The following is a 15,203-nucleotide window of genomic DNA, read 5'->3' as shown; positions in this document are numbered from 1 at the left end:
TGTGTGTATATGTGCACGCGCGCGTGTGTATATATGTGCACGTGTGTGTATATGTGCGTGTGTGTATGTGCACGCATGTGTGTATATGTGCGTGTGTGTATGTGCGTGCGTGTGTGTATATGTGCGCGTGTGTGTGTATGTGTGCGTGTGGGTATTTTCCCTGCTTTAGCAATTCCAGATCCATTCTCCACCCTCCTCCATTCCTCAGAAGACTGATCAATAGAGACTAAATTGAAATGCTGTCTTGCCTTCTAGCTTTCGATTGGATTCACCAAGGAACAGGCACACAAATGGAGAGAAAAGACTGAGGCTGCACCCTTATTCCCTGAGCTTATTTCCTGTGTGTTCCCCCGGGATTAGGTACAGCCTCCAGCAAAGTACACAGCTCCTGCTGTTCTTTCCACAGGAGTCTACCCTTTCGGGATTCCAGCTGCCCCTGCTTCCTGCTGAGTCAGCCACACCTGAGTTATAACAGCCCAGCCGTTCGTGTGCTTGGCCTCTGCACCGATTCCCAGTGTCTAAGGCAGAACACACATAGCCCAGGAGATAGGGTGATAGCATCATTCCCAAAGCTCTTCTTTACCCACACCTGTTTCTGAAGACTGGACTGCATTATGTGTCTAAAAGAGGAAGGAAGAAGGCTGTCTTCTGACTGTGCTGCAGGTGGACACACGCAAAGCGGCCCTTGCCAGATGTTCTAGGTAAAGTCCTTGTGTTTCTGAGCCCAAATCAGCAGCTCTTGTTTTCAGGAAACAGTAAGTTCTACTGGCTTTGTACATGCTGGAGATTTCTAACAAATTCTGGTAGTGCTGATCGTCACATTTGCTTTAGGGTGTTGTGAATTTCGCTTTTTAAAAAATATCTTAACATATGTATGACTGAAAATTAGAAAAGAATATGAGATGCCATTTTAAACCCAAGACAAAGCACTGAATTAACAGTGACTGTTAAATAAACCACATACGTTTTCCCTCCTGTGCGATGTTAGACATAGTAGGGCACTGACCTCTTTCTGGGCTTTATACTTGAGCTAGGCTGTGTATATGTCCCTGAACGTTCCCAAATGCACCATTTGTTTCCTCACTTTCTGTTAGGGATGTCTCGGCTTCTGTTGTACCTTTTGAAATTCTACGCTTTATTCAAAGATTATCATGGATAGCAACTTCTCTATGAGACATATTCTGATGTTTTCACTCAGCTCTTCATTCTTTCCCTCTTTTGCACAATCATTGTATGTTATTTATTGTCTTTACATTATATATGTATATAATACACACACATGTATAGTCAATTTTCATGACTGGCTGCAGGTTCCTTCTCTGAAGTTGCTGCTAACGCTGAATTTGTGAATACTGAACCATGTTCCTATGGAAATACAGGGTTAAATCCCTGCAAGCCTTTGGCCACAGTCTTTTTTTGCCCAGTCCCATCCCGGTCACATTTTCATCAATGTATCAATACATAATCTTGTTTTGTGTGTCTCTGTTTAAAGTCACCTTATTTAATACATGTTGTGACTCATCAACCTTCAGCGTATGGTCAACAGCATTCATGCCTGAATGAAGCTCATCTATCACATCTGGTTTCTCCATGAGGCACATCACAGCCTTCCTGCTTCTGCCACTCCAGACAGCACTTCCACGCGATACTTAGGAGCCACCTCAAACAACAAAGTACAAAAATGCAAAAAGCACACAAATGCAAAAGCACGGCACTCCGAAGACTGCGGAAAGGACATTCATGTGCAGTGTGAGGGCCGGCACAGGAAGGCAGCGCCGCCCCTTCTGCTTCCTCAGTTGGGAACACGCAGGCTGGATGGCAAATCCTTCATATTCTGCACCTGCCTTTTCACAGGGGTGACTGTGCCAGCATCACCATTGTTTATCTGGACCTCATAAACAAACTCTAGTGAGTAGGCAAATTTGCAGAATGAGGATAACTCTGTGTGTGTGTGTGTGTGTGTGTGTGTGTGCACGTGTGCGCATGTGTGTGCCCACTGTGTTCCCGCTCCGTGCCAGATACTGAGCTAAGCATCGTGATTTATAAAGGAGGTTATCGCAATTTGGAAACGAAGATAATCAAACAAACGGACGCATGTAATATGGTGTAAAATACACAAGAGAAAACCACGTGGCACTGAGGCCCCATCATCAGGTTACCTGGTGAGGCTTCAACCTTCAGGAAACGTTTCCTGGGAAGATTTGCCAATGAGTGGAATCCTCAAGGACAATTACAACAGAAACCTTCCGTGTCTTGTTTCATAGCAGCATTTAGTATGGTGTCTGGTCACATTATAAGTAAACAGAGATAAAGCTTTCATTAGCAAGGTCTACCTAGGTCACAAACATGAAATAGGAAATAAAATGTATCTAACTGAAGCTTGGACATGGGATTGCTTCTAAAATCCTGGAGGTCAGTTTCAGCTGCGGTCGCTGCTGAAGCAGAGTCGGGCACGTTCCTGGTGCAGTGACATCACATGAGATGACGTCATGCATGACTGAAGGGGGACAGGCAGAGCACTGAACAGACTGACGGCAGCCAAAATCCCGACAGACTTGTATGCAATGCAGAAGAGCAAGAGATTGAGGAGTCATGCGGGAAGTGGAAAGATTACCTGTTGTGGCGTTCTAAAATCAAGGTAGACGTTTGTAATGGACAGAGTGGCAAGCCTTGGAAGGAGTCCAAGTAGCCTGAAGAATGAGGAGCATCCGTTCACTGAGCTTCACAGGCAGAAGGTCATGCCTGACCTCGGCAGGTGTGGTCTCAGTGGAGAATTGGAGGCTGAAGCTAGACTGCAGTGCACTGAATACCACAGTGAATGCCCCGTGTGTGCCTGGACATCTACTCCAAACACACTGGTCATTTCCACCTCCTCCAACACGCTCTGCATCCTCTGAGTGAGGGTCTAAACATCCTCTTCCTTCTTGTTCCATTAACTCCTTCTTACAGGAGCTGGCTCAGATGTTTCTTCTCCACAGCATCTTCCCTAAACACCACCTGCCACATCAGGACTCACTGTTACACATTCTGACAGCACAGACCCCAGTGCCAGGTCTACCTGGTTATTTGAATGGTGTACGCTTCCCCTTCCAACCTCTAGACAAAGATTGGGATCATGCCTTGTTTTCCTGGCAGTGGTATCTGCAGCACCAGAGAAGCTCCTGGCACATGTGTTTTATTACACAGAGAACTATTTCTCATAAAAACTGGAACCTTCTTGCATTTATTCATTCATTTTGCTTCTCCACAGTGCCTTGAATATGCAAAAGTGCTTGATAAATATATTTAAACAACCAAATGGTACTTAATTAAATTATAATAAAAAACCAATAGGAACTATTGAGTTGGTCAGAGAACATCTAGAATCTTCCTCCAATACGATATGATGTGTCTTCTTTGGTCATCACTCTGTCACCTTTGCCAGGAATAATGCCTGGCACAGAGTTAATGCATAACAATTTTTTATTACACTTTAAGTTCTGGGGTACACGTGCAGAACGTGCAGGTTTGTTGCATAGGTATGCACGTGCCATGGCGGTTTGCTGCACCCATCCCCCTCATCAACATTAGGTATTTCTCCTAATGTTAGCCCTCCCCAGTCCCTCTATCTCCTGCTCTCCCTCCCCTTTCCCCTCCACCCCCGACAAGCCTCAGTGTGTGATGTTCCCCTCCCTGTGTCCATGTGTTCTCGTTATTCAACACCCACTTACGAGCGAGAACATGTGGTGTTTGGTTTCCTGTTCTTGTGGCAGTTTGCTGAGAATGATGGTTTCCAGCTTCATCCATGTCCCTGCAAAGGACATGAACTCATCCTTTTTTATGGCAGCAATGCATAACAATTTTTGTCGAATTAATAAATGAGTGATTAAATTAATATAAAATTATAATTACTTATTGTCTAATTTATGCCTTAAGTTTATAAACTTATAAGGAAAATTTCAAAAAAAATTCAGAGAAAACTTCTACAATGACTCTACAAGACAAGGAGAGTATTTCAAAGAGAATTCTGGGTCTTCCTGCAATTTTTTCTACAAGGAAGAAAATACAAAGTTACTTAAAAAATCATAAGAAGGATCTTTCTAAAGAGCTCAAAATTGAAAGGATATGAATAAGAAATGCAAAACCTGCATATTACCAAGAATACATATGAAGGAAAACTATGACTATCTTTTAAAATATGTTAAAGCCAGAACAATGGGAAAAATTAAAAGTAAAAAAAGTTACAAAGTTTAGTTTATCCATGAAGCTATAGGAAACATAAGAAATGGAGCCTGAGGTCATAAACATCTTTAATGCTCAACAGTGCAAAACTGAAAACACAGTTACAAGTGTTACATACGCCCACTGGCATGGCTGACAAACTGCTGAGAATAGCAAACTCCAGGGAAAATATGGAGCAACTGGACCTCTCACATACCATTTATGGGAGTATAAACTAGTACGATTATTCTGAAAATATTTAACATGTTCTTATAAAATCAGACCCAACTTTATTCCTAAGAAATAAAACTTATGTCCATAAAAAAGACTTGTACTTCAATGTTCAAGGCAACGTTATTCCCAATAGCCCCAAACTGGAAACGACTCAAATATCCGTCAATGGAAAGGAAATGCTGGCATACGGGGAATGTGTCTCAAAAACAAAACGAAATGCATGTCCATCTTCAAAAATATTTAAGTGAAATAATCCAGACTAAAACAATATGCACTATATGATTCTATTTGTAGGAAGTTCTAGACCAGATAAAAGTGATTTATGGTGATAGAAATTAGATCAGGGTTTGTGTGGAATGAGTGGTTGGAAAGGTCATTTGGAAGGGACAAAAAAGGAGGTTTCGGAATGAGGAAAATATTCTCATATCTAAAATGTGATGGTGGTTACGTGGGTGTTACATTGGCCTGCATGTATACGTTGGTGAGTATACAGTGTGTGTTCATCATATGTGGGTAAATACACTGGTCAAATTTATTATATTCTGTGCTTAAAATAGGTGCATTATTTTTATTACATGCAAATCATGTCCCAATAAATTTTGTAAACATTTTAAATTATATGCTAATTAAATAGAAATCTTCAACTCTTGTTTTATTTCGTCTCTTACTGCTGAGAGAAAGTTAGTAGAATTCACATTGATAAAAGATAATCAAAATCAAATTACGGCACAGAATATTGTGTGGGAGCATCCAGCTCTTCTAAATAAGTTCAAATTGTAAAACACAGAAACTGTACCTGCGTATGTTGGTCAGGGTTCTTCATTGCCACATATAGGATCCACTGTGGTGGATTTAAGCTGCTATGAACTGAATCATTTCTCTCTCAAAATTCCTTTGTTGAAGCCTTCACCTGTTCCATATAAAGGGATAGGGCCTTTATGGAAATGACTAAGGCTTGGTGAGGTTGCAAGGATGGGTCACTGAGTTGATAAAATTGTTGTCTTTACAGAAACGGAAGCAGAGAGAGCTCGCTCTCTTTCCCCACGTAAGGACACAGCGAGGAGGCAGCCATTTGCAAGATAGGAAGAAAGTCTTTACCAGAAACCAGTCTACCAGCCAGAGGCCAGTCATCTACCAGACCTCGGTCCAGGACCTACAGCCCCGAGAGCTGTGAGAAAATGGATTTCTATTACTTAGCCACACAGTCCATAGTAATTTCTTGTGACAGCCTAAGACTAATTCAAGCTGAAACTGCTTTATTATCGGGCACTGGAGAGCTTGCAGAATCTCTGGGAGTACAGGGAAGTCAGTTTTGATTGGGTCTCAAAGATCTGCTGCTTAAACCTCTGTGGGAGCCCCCAGGAAAACCAAGTGCCTCCAGCTCACAAGAGGAGCCATCATTTCTCCCTGTCACTGCCTCCACCACCTCCCGTCCTTTGCCCAAGTCCCCCACCGGGTGTGTGCCTGGCAGAACCTAGGGGGCCGGCCTCAGCATTCACACCAGTGGAGCTTTGAGATCCCTTGGTGGGAAGATTACTGAGTCGCATTCAGGGGCTGTGAGGAGCACTTGCGGGAAGAGGAGAAAAGACTGCAAATATTCTATGCAGCCAAAAGAGAACTGAAGAACCACAGAGCAGACCTGTGGGCCCCACATTCCTTTGCCAAATTCAAAGCAGACTATTAAAGAGATAGATTTTGAGTTTTGTGCGAAAAAAGTAATAATAATGAAAGGCAACACATGTTTTATCCTGAACTAGGTTTCTCAGATTGGTATAGCTGATTGATCTCAGAATATCTGAGAGTCTCCCATACTATCATTTGCACAGAATCCAAAAATGTGAGACAGCTTTTTTTTTCTTAAAGAAAACACATAATTGACTGATATCATCCTGAAGGAAGTTCCTGGATAATCAACATAAGAAATAGCTTTTAATATGAGCAGACATACATTGGCTTATGCAATCTGCACATGACACAGGATCCAGGCACAGGTTGAAAGAGGCTGCCTCTGACAGCCGTTCTAATTTTTCTTTCTGCTGCCTCAACTAGTGTCTTCCCTACTGTCCCACCATGACTGTGACTCTAAGAGCACTGGGTTGGGACAAGACCACATCCACTGTTTATTTGTCTGACCAGGCCTCCAGTTTATCTTCTGAACCCAGAGATAACCCCCAGGGCCACTTCCGCTTTTAGTCCCTGTGACTCTTACGAAGCCTCTTGGGCTTGGCTGTACTTTCATTTTCCCTCTGAAAACAGTTTTTAATTTTCCCATACCTGTGGGTGGGTTCCCTGAAGCTACCAATTGATACATCACTAAGCATTTGCAAACTGTTGGTTACGAAGGACAGATGAAGAATGAAGTATTTTTTCTGCAACACCCTTGTTCGTAACTGTGCCCTGTGGTATAAGCAGGCGGGATTTAAACACAAACAGGAAGCCGGAGGGCCGGGTTTCCTCCACTTGCTGGTGAACTTTCTGTATATACTCTATGCTTTCCGGTAAAACAGTCTATAAAATAAATTCACAAGTCGTGATCCTTGAGCAAAAACTGGCAATGCACTTTCTTGGGGATGTTTGACTTCTCAGATTTGCAGAGAGAAGAAATGATTAATGACACGATGAATGTCTATTAATAGAGAATTTCCAGAATTTTGTCACAATGTTTGTGAAGAACCCTGATTCTGTAGGCTCCATCCATCCCTTTTTCCACCAGCACGTGAGTCAGCGGGAACTGAGAATTCACCTTGAGCACCTGGTTCTCTGGCCACGCATCAAAAGCAAATCCTTTCCCCAGAATGCTGCATGTTTTAATGTAAGATCTCTTCTTGCTGAACATGCTCAAACTGTCCATTCCCTTGTTCTGTTACCTGCTCTTCATATTCTGCTGAGGCCAAATGTGTCAAATGGACAGATTGCTCTGCCAGAGACAGTCAGATTGTCAGACTAGGAAAATTAAACCCAGACCTTGTCATAAAAAACACGGCTTCGGAGTCTGCTGGATGCACCCGCGAAGCTGGTCCTGCTCACGGCTGCAGTCCCTCCTGGCATTCCAACATTGGCAGGTGTGGATTCAAAGCATAACCAAGTCAGAAATCCCTCAAGCAACTCTGCCTCAGCCGATGCAGCCAGAAGGTTACACGTAGGTGGTGTTTGTCGACCGCCAGTCGGAACTGCTGACCGTAAAATGTAAGACAATGAGCAAGAACTCGCTCTGGCAGAGACGTTTCGGTTGTCTGCGCTTTTTTCCGGGCTGCAAGACCCCTGGGAAACCCAGGAACTCTTTACTTCGTCCTTCATCATGTTTCGTTATTTTAGGAGTGTTTGTGATGTTCTCTAAATTGGTTTAGCTTTCATTGAGGACTAGGAAAATAGTTGAATTATCATTAATACCGTGAGTCTGCTAATTTGCTTATGAGGGCTGGGAATTCCCTATTGAAGGAACTACCCAAAGATCCTTTATGGGAGCTGTATGAGCTGGAGCTTTTCCCTCTGGGGTGTTTCTGGTCTGTCTTTGACCCAGGGTACCTGAGGCCTGTCTGATGTGCCCTGAAGGCTTTTTGGTGAGCTCTAGATGGATATTAAGGTTTTTTATGCAAATCTCAGGGTTCTTCATTTTCTCTGCCTAAATAGTCCAAAGAACAGATGGCTGGGAAGTTATTGCAACACGAGGTGAGATAGAAATAGGGATGACCTGGCCGGGCACGGTGGCTCAGGCCTGTAATCCCAACACTTTGGGAAGCCAAGGTGGGTGGATCACGAGGTCAACAGATCGAGACCATCCTGGTCAACATGGTGAAACCCCGTCTCTACTAAAAATACAAAAAATTAGCTGGACATGGTGGCGCATGCCTGTAATCCCAGCTACTCAGGAGGCTGAGGCAGGAGAATTGCCTGAACCCAGGAGGTGGAGGTTGCGGTGAGCCGAGATCGTGCCATTGCACTCCAACCTGGGTAACGAGCGAAACTCTGTCTCAAAAAAAAAAAAAAAATTAGGGATGACCTTTCTTGCTCAATGACTGTCATTCGATTGGCTAATTTGAAAGTAGCAAATGATGTGTCTGTATCTAGTTATAACTCAATTTCCAGACAAGTTATATATTGTTATAAAGGTAAAACCTAGCTCATACTCTTGTATGTGAGACAAACTTTTTTAAAGAAGAAATGACTAATTCTTACAAGTAATATCATAATCAATTCTATCTATGTTTACCATTTGCTTCCAACCAAAAGTTTAATTTGGACTTGATCTTCTAGAAGATTGAAACACTGTGTTCATAAGTACTGTTTTGTTCCTTCTGATTTTAATGGGCTGACCCTAACCCCTACCCCATTGAGGCTCTGTGGTATATTTATTTAGCAATCAATTATTGGGATGGAAAAATAATGGCCCCTAGCACCCAAAACCATGAATGCATTGCTTATTACACTTTGCTGGGACTTAATACAAGCAGACACATACAAGCATCATGTTAAATAGCTATGAAATTATTGAACAATTGACGAAATAAAAAAACATACTTCTTCAAGTATATCTCAGAGTTTATTCTTCCAATAATAATTTTCTTTAATTAATTGGTCAGGCATTTGTTTAAGCCACCTATTTAAATTCTAGGGCAGAGGCAGCAATCCGTGCCCAATTTGTTTTCCCAATTACAAGTGGATTTGAGCTGAAGATTGAAAGGTGAACTGAAGCTATCAAAATTATTTTAGGATAACTTGCAGTTAACATAAATTAACCAAACACCACGTAACCTTTAGATTCAGCTGGTAGTGAGAATAGTATGTATTCAAATGTGTTTGCAAATTTTTGTCTTGTTTCTAATCTTTAAATAATTTACTCTCTATCCTTTATATCTTCTTTCTAAGCCTGTTGCAGTAACTCAAAAAAACCTGTTCTGAAATCATATTCACTCTGAAACTAAATCTATCCAGCTACTAAACAATGCCTCTCCCCTCTACACTTTGCCTTATGATTCTCTCAAGGCATCTGTGTAATTATCTGTCCTTGACATTTTGACAACTTTTACTTGTTATGAGCCCGTGAATTCAGTATCTGGAAAGATGGTCATTACTCCCACATCACATTTGACCGTATTACAAAATCAGACGTAGTAAACATAATACACAAAAGTTATGGGTTCTCTACTGAAGGGGCCTCTATGATGCCCGACAAGCACGGGAGGTGGAAGAACCTTGAAGTGGTCACAGGTGCAAAAAAATATGTGAATATAAGTTCTGATCTATGGAAGCTGAAGGAACCAGCAAGGACATATCCGGATTTTATAGTTTGAGCATTACAGGATGGAAGGTAAAGCAGAAATGTGATTTGTAGCCACCACAAAACACGTCTTCCTTGTTAATACCTGGCCTTTTAACGGCCTGCACTTGAAACACTTTTTATATGACAGATGTGTTGTATTTCTATGCTTTCGACAATGAGCAGATAGTTTATTAACCTCCTAGGAAAAGGATCCACCCTAATTTGGTTGTTAGTGAGGTAACTGTTAATCACACAGAGCTTTTGGGTCTCTGGTTTACTTAGCAGAGTGAATGACTAACATACTCACCTTAAGTTTGTAAAACAATGAAATTCCAGTTACTCCAGGCAATTTGTGTTGTTCTGTCTAGTTTTTAAACAATTCTTTTAGCAGCTGAGCCTTTTTAAAAACTGTATTAGTCACAAGAGACTAGTGTACGGAATTGATTAAAATAAGGACAGCACATGGGGCACCTCATTCTTCTCCAGGGCAGGACACGGACCCCTGCACGGCTTTGTACACACACACATTGCCTGGATCCCCTGTAGGTGCAGATACACATACACACACTGCACGGAACCCCTGTATGGCACAGAACCCCTGTATGTTCATGCACACTGCATAGACCCAGTACCTGTGTGTACACACCACACACACACACACTGCACAGACCCCTTATATACACCTGTTCACACACGCACTGAACACACACACACACACACCCCACATGGAAACCTTCTCAAGGTCACTCAGTAAATGACACAGCTAAGCGTTGAAATCAGGCAGACTGGCTCTGGCGTGAAGGCCATAGAATAGTGTCTTCAAGAAACAAATTGAAACTGGTGATAACAAAATGACTAGCAGCACTTTAGCAAAAAATAAAATATTGAGTCAGTGGCTGGAGGAGATCATTTCGTAGGTCCATTTTCAAACGGCATCCCTGAGATATCCAGTTTCTTAACTGCTTTGACCCATGTGTTCTAATCTGTAAAGTGGTATAACAACCGTAACTACCTCAGAGGATTGTTATGCCAATTAAATGATTTAATCCACACGGAGCCTTTAAAATACCACCTGTCATATAGTAAGCGCTTACTAAGCTTAAGCTATGATCATTCAGTTCAGTAAACTGAGCACTCACAATGAGCAATGCACTGAGGTTTAGGGGATGGAGAGAGGCCATCATACATAATCCTAGCCCACAAGTAGTTCACAACATCCTCAGATAAGGAACTAGATAAGTGCTTAAAAAGAGTTTCTAGATGTTATGAGGATGCTGATTCCTAAAACTTTCTCCACTGGGACCTTACTGAAAGGGAAGGGAACAGATACAAACTGCAAGGTTTGTCTGCCAGGGTCCGTCAGCAATGGAAGGCCAACGCCCAGGCGCTGGGGCAGCAGATTCCCTGACACACTGCAGTGCAGCAGGGCGAACCCCACTCGCCCTCCACAGCCTCACAACGGGATTGGCATGAAGCCAGGCAAAGGGGCTGCCCAACCAGCTGCTTGAACCAGATCTCAGAATGTGGAATGCCTGGAGGTGTCTCAAATGCACCACACACCACAGTGCAGCAGAAAAAATGGACAAACAGGTCCTGCCTGACAAGTGAGTTTTGGCACCTCACCCTGCTCTCTAGAGCACCATAGCTGATGAATGCCAGGTTCTCTCCAAACTCACCAGATTAATCAGGCCATCTCCTGAAAGGAGGAGCAAGTAAGGGGACTCAGTTGTCCTCAAGAGAGTCAGATGGCACCACTGTGGGAAAGAAGAGGTTAAAATTGAAAGAGGTTTTGTGTCACACAGTGACAGGGATACCAAAGTGTCCTGAAATGAGAAGCACAGTCTTGTAAAATGAAGAAATGAAGTGCTCAGTGTGTCGCTGATGCCCTGGATAAGACATGGCAGAAAGAGCCACAGAAACGCCCTCTCAAAGTGTTTCCCTGCAGAACAAGGGTAACGGCGGGAAGTCCCTTCTCTATGACCCTAGGTGGAAAAGCAAGGAGAAAAGAAAAGCGTTCTCCACCCCAATCCACACACACACACACACACACACACACACACACAAACACAAACACGCACACACAGAAACACACACACGTGCACACACGTGCGCACACACACGAACACACACATACACACGCACAATACACACACATGCACGCACACATACACACACAAACACATACACACATACACACACGTGTACACACACATACACACGCAAACACACACATACACACGCACACACGTGCACACACACAAACACACATACACACACAAACACATACACACAAACACGCACACACACACACATACAAACACACACACACACAGATCACCTTTAACGGCAGTCATGAAGGTCTCCCGAGGAGAAAAAACAAGTTCCTAGCAGCAAGAATGTTTTTTATAGATGTAGAGATATGCAAGAGGCAGACAGGGAATAGCAGGGAAAAGGAATAGGGCAGAAAAATAGAGGGTCTAGTCCAGAAAGCGTGAGTGGGAGTAACGTACAAGCAGGTGGCAGAGCTGGAGAAGCACAGGAGCTGCCTTCAAGGTGCCTGGGTCAGAAGCCATGGGTGGCGACCCTTCTGCAACGCCGGATCTCAGCCTGTACAGTGGGGAAGCGCTGCCTGTCTGGATTGGAGAAAGTAAATAGAGAAGCAACAGATGAAATGGATTCAGTTAATAATGCACACAATTCAGAAGCTTACTTGGGTTGTTCTAGCAAGAATTTCATAGCTTCTCTTCCTTCTGCAAACTTAGATCAACACAATTTGTATACGTATAAATCGAATGTTTATATGCAACACATCTTCGCATATAAGTACATGATGTTCTTTATAATTATTTGTCCAAATTGCACTGAAATCACTCTCAACTCTGAATCTTAGAAGCAAAGCCTTGGCCGTCATTCGGTCCAACCCTCGCAGTTTCTCTCCGGAGGAATCTAAAGATGAGCTGAAGGTATTCTTATGAGGTCACATAGACGGCTGACGACTTGATAAGTTTTTGGAAACAAGTACTATGTCTTACATTTCTAATATAATGTTATTTAATTTTTAGAACATCTTCTAATCCAGCACTTTGAAAGTGATCCGTTTTTAATGGAATAACTTTTGCCCACGAAAACTGAACTTTTGCAAATAACGTCTGGTAAAACAAAACAAAACAGAAAATCCTCTAACAACAGATGTAGTGTGGCCAGATTACAACCCAATCTCACACTGTCCCTCAAAGAAGATGCTAATTTTTGTGTTTAGATGCTTCCAGAATGGGGTAACTACGTCATCATTTTTAAGCATCCTACTTACATAATAACAAAAATGTCATCCTGACTTCATCCAATTACAAGACTTTTAATATAAAAATATTTCTCATGGGTATAAAAATTATTGAATATAAATAATAAAGCCATTGAGCTAAGATATTAAATCTTAAGTTCAGTAGCCATGAAGCCAGGATAGTGAATAAGCGTCACATTTCATCAGTGAGGAAGGCTCTACTCTTAGTGTGAGTTCAGCCTTTCTGTCTTTCTGGGAATTTTATATTACTAGTACTTGATTGAAAGATGTGAATTATTAGAATAAAAACATGGAAAAGAACTCATTGGCCAACTTGTCAGATGCTTTGGGGGCTTTCTGCATCTAAAATATAGCGAAGAAGGAACCTCCTCTGATCACTGGATTTCAACATCTGTGGCCTCACCACACCTCTTCAAGAATAATCTCTGAAAACCATCTCACACACTTTTCAACAAAGCGCAAATAGAAATGTTCAGTAATTAAATATACCGTATGTTCTAAATATGCCTTGGTTTTATTCCATCTCCAAAGTGATCTTGAAGCTGGTTTAAGTAAATGCTCTTGAAAATATCATTACTGGAGGCCCCAATGCTTTTAGCTAGCTGCCAAGGTGAGTTGGCAAAGGGAGATTATTTCAGATGCTTCAGAGCAAGGATTTGCTTTCCCCTAGCCTACAGACAATAGGGTAATAACCCTCTGATTCCTCCACTGGGTCTAAAGTCTACATTTAGACTTGAAGATGTTTTAGAACAACAATATCATGACTGTTTGTCTTTTCTTAAAAATCCCAATTTAGCTACTTCACAGACAATAGTTGGCATAATCTACCATTTTCCTCAATTCCAATGATAGGAAAAGACAATGATTTCCCATCCCTTAAAGTTTCCAAAGAAACGTGAAAACTTCCACTCCTCTCCCAGTTGGGAAAACTATGAAAGCAATGTAGTTGTCTCTCTTTAAACCCTTCTGCTGTCCCCAAGGAGGCAGGAAGGACTGTTAATTAGAGGTTTAGAAAAGAAACCCTCTGGGTTTACTTTTTTTATTGAAAGTTCATCTTGTTCAAAAGAGAGCTGAGAAGGTCTATGCCACCGCTAATCAATCAGCATGTGGAGACATTTTTATCTTCATCTGTATGATTTTTCCTTGTTTCTTCTCCTTTTCTCTCAGATTTCAAATGGTTTAGAATTTGGAGATATACAGATTAGAAGACAGCAAGTTCAATCACAAGTTTACAAGGAAAACGGAAGTACCACATTGTAAGATACATTCCAATTTTAAAACGGCCAATGTAGGGAAAGGAGAGCACAGAAAACACAGTATTTTGTAAAATATTTAAGAGACATACTATGTCTATTTGTTCCACCATAGTTAAGTATCTAATTGGCAATCAACCTTTATCTAAGGGAAGATGATACTTGACCCCCAGTACGGCGGATTGCTGAGTAGAACCTCCCTTCCTGAATGAAGTCACAGCGTTCCCACAGTTGTCCTCCCGGTGGCATCACTAAAACTCCCAGCCTTCCTCCTGGGTGTCAGTCTGGGCCCCAGCCCCACTGCGGCCGCACCCACTCCTCAGCTAACGTAAGTAACGCTGTCCTGCAAGGATGTGTAATGATTTCCCACCTTCCTCACAGTCTTCACCAGCTCCATCTCAGGCCATAAGCCCAATCAGGTCCAGGGACCCAGCCAAGGGGACACGGGGTCTCACTGCAGAGCTGGAGTCTCAGAGCACCAGGGAAGGAATGAGGCACAGCACACATGGGCCTCAGAGCAGAGAGAAAATGTGGAGCCAGGTCCCAGCCAGACCCTGAAATCAGAAAAATCCAGGTGATGTGGCCAGGGGAAAAGTCATACACAGCTCAGGATTCTTCAAATTTGAGCCCCATGTGATGGTGACTGCAAAGCCCTCCTGTGAGTACCACATTTAAAAAAAGTCTCTACAGAGGTAAGCTTACAAATCCATCTTGCAAAGACAGTTTACAGTCTAGGAGGCTCTCCCTTCCACCTAAGATTACATAGATTTTCTTAAAGGAGCTATTCATTTAAAATATAAATCATGTTCCTCAGAACAAAAGTTGTAAGATAGCTAACAACTATAACTAATTTCAGGAAAAAACAAGTAAACAGCATAATATATAAATGTTACCAGTTAATGACCCCATAATAAATAATCTACAGTTGGATAAATAATCCTCTAGGCTGAGCCCT

This window comes from Callithrix jacchus, chromosome 3 (assembly GCF_049354715.1).
Source record: "Callithrix jacchus isolate 240 chromosome 3, calJac240_pri, whole genome shotgun sequence".
NCBI classification, from domain to species: domain Eukaryota; kingdom Metazoa; phylum Chordata; class Mammalia; order Primates; family Cebidae; genus Callithrix; species Callithrix jacchus.
This window is presented reverse-complemented; position numbering follows the sequence as displayed.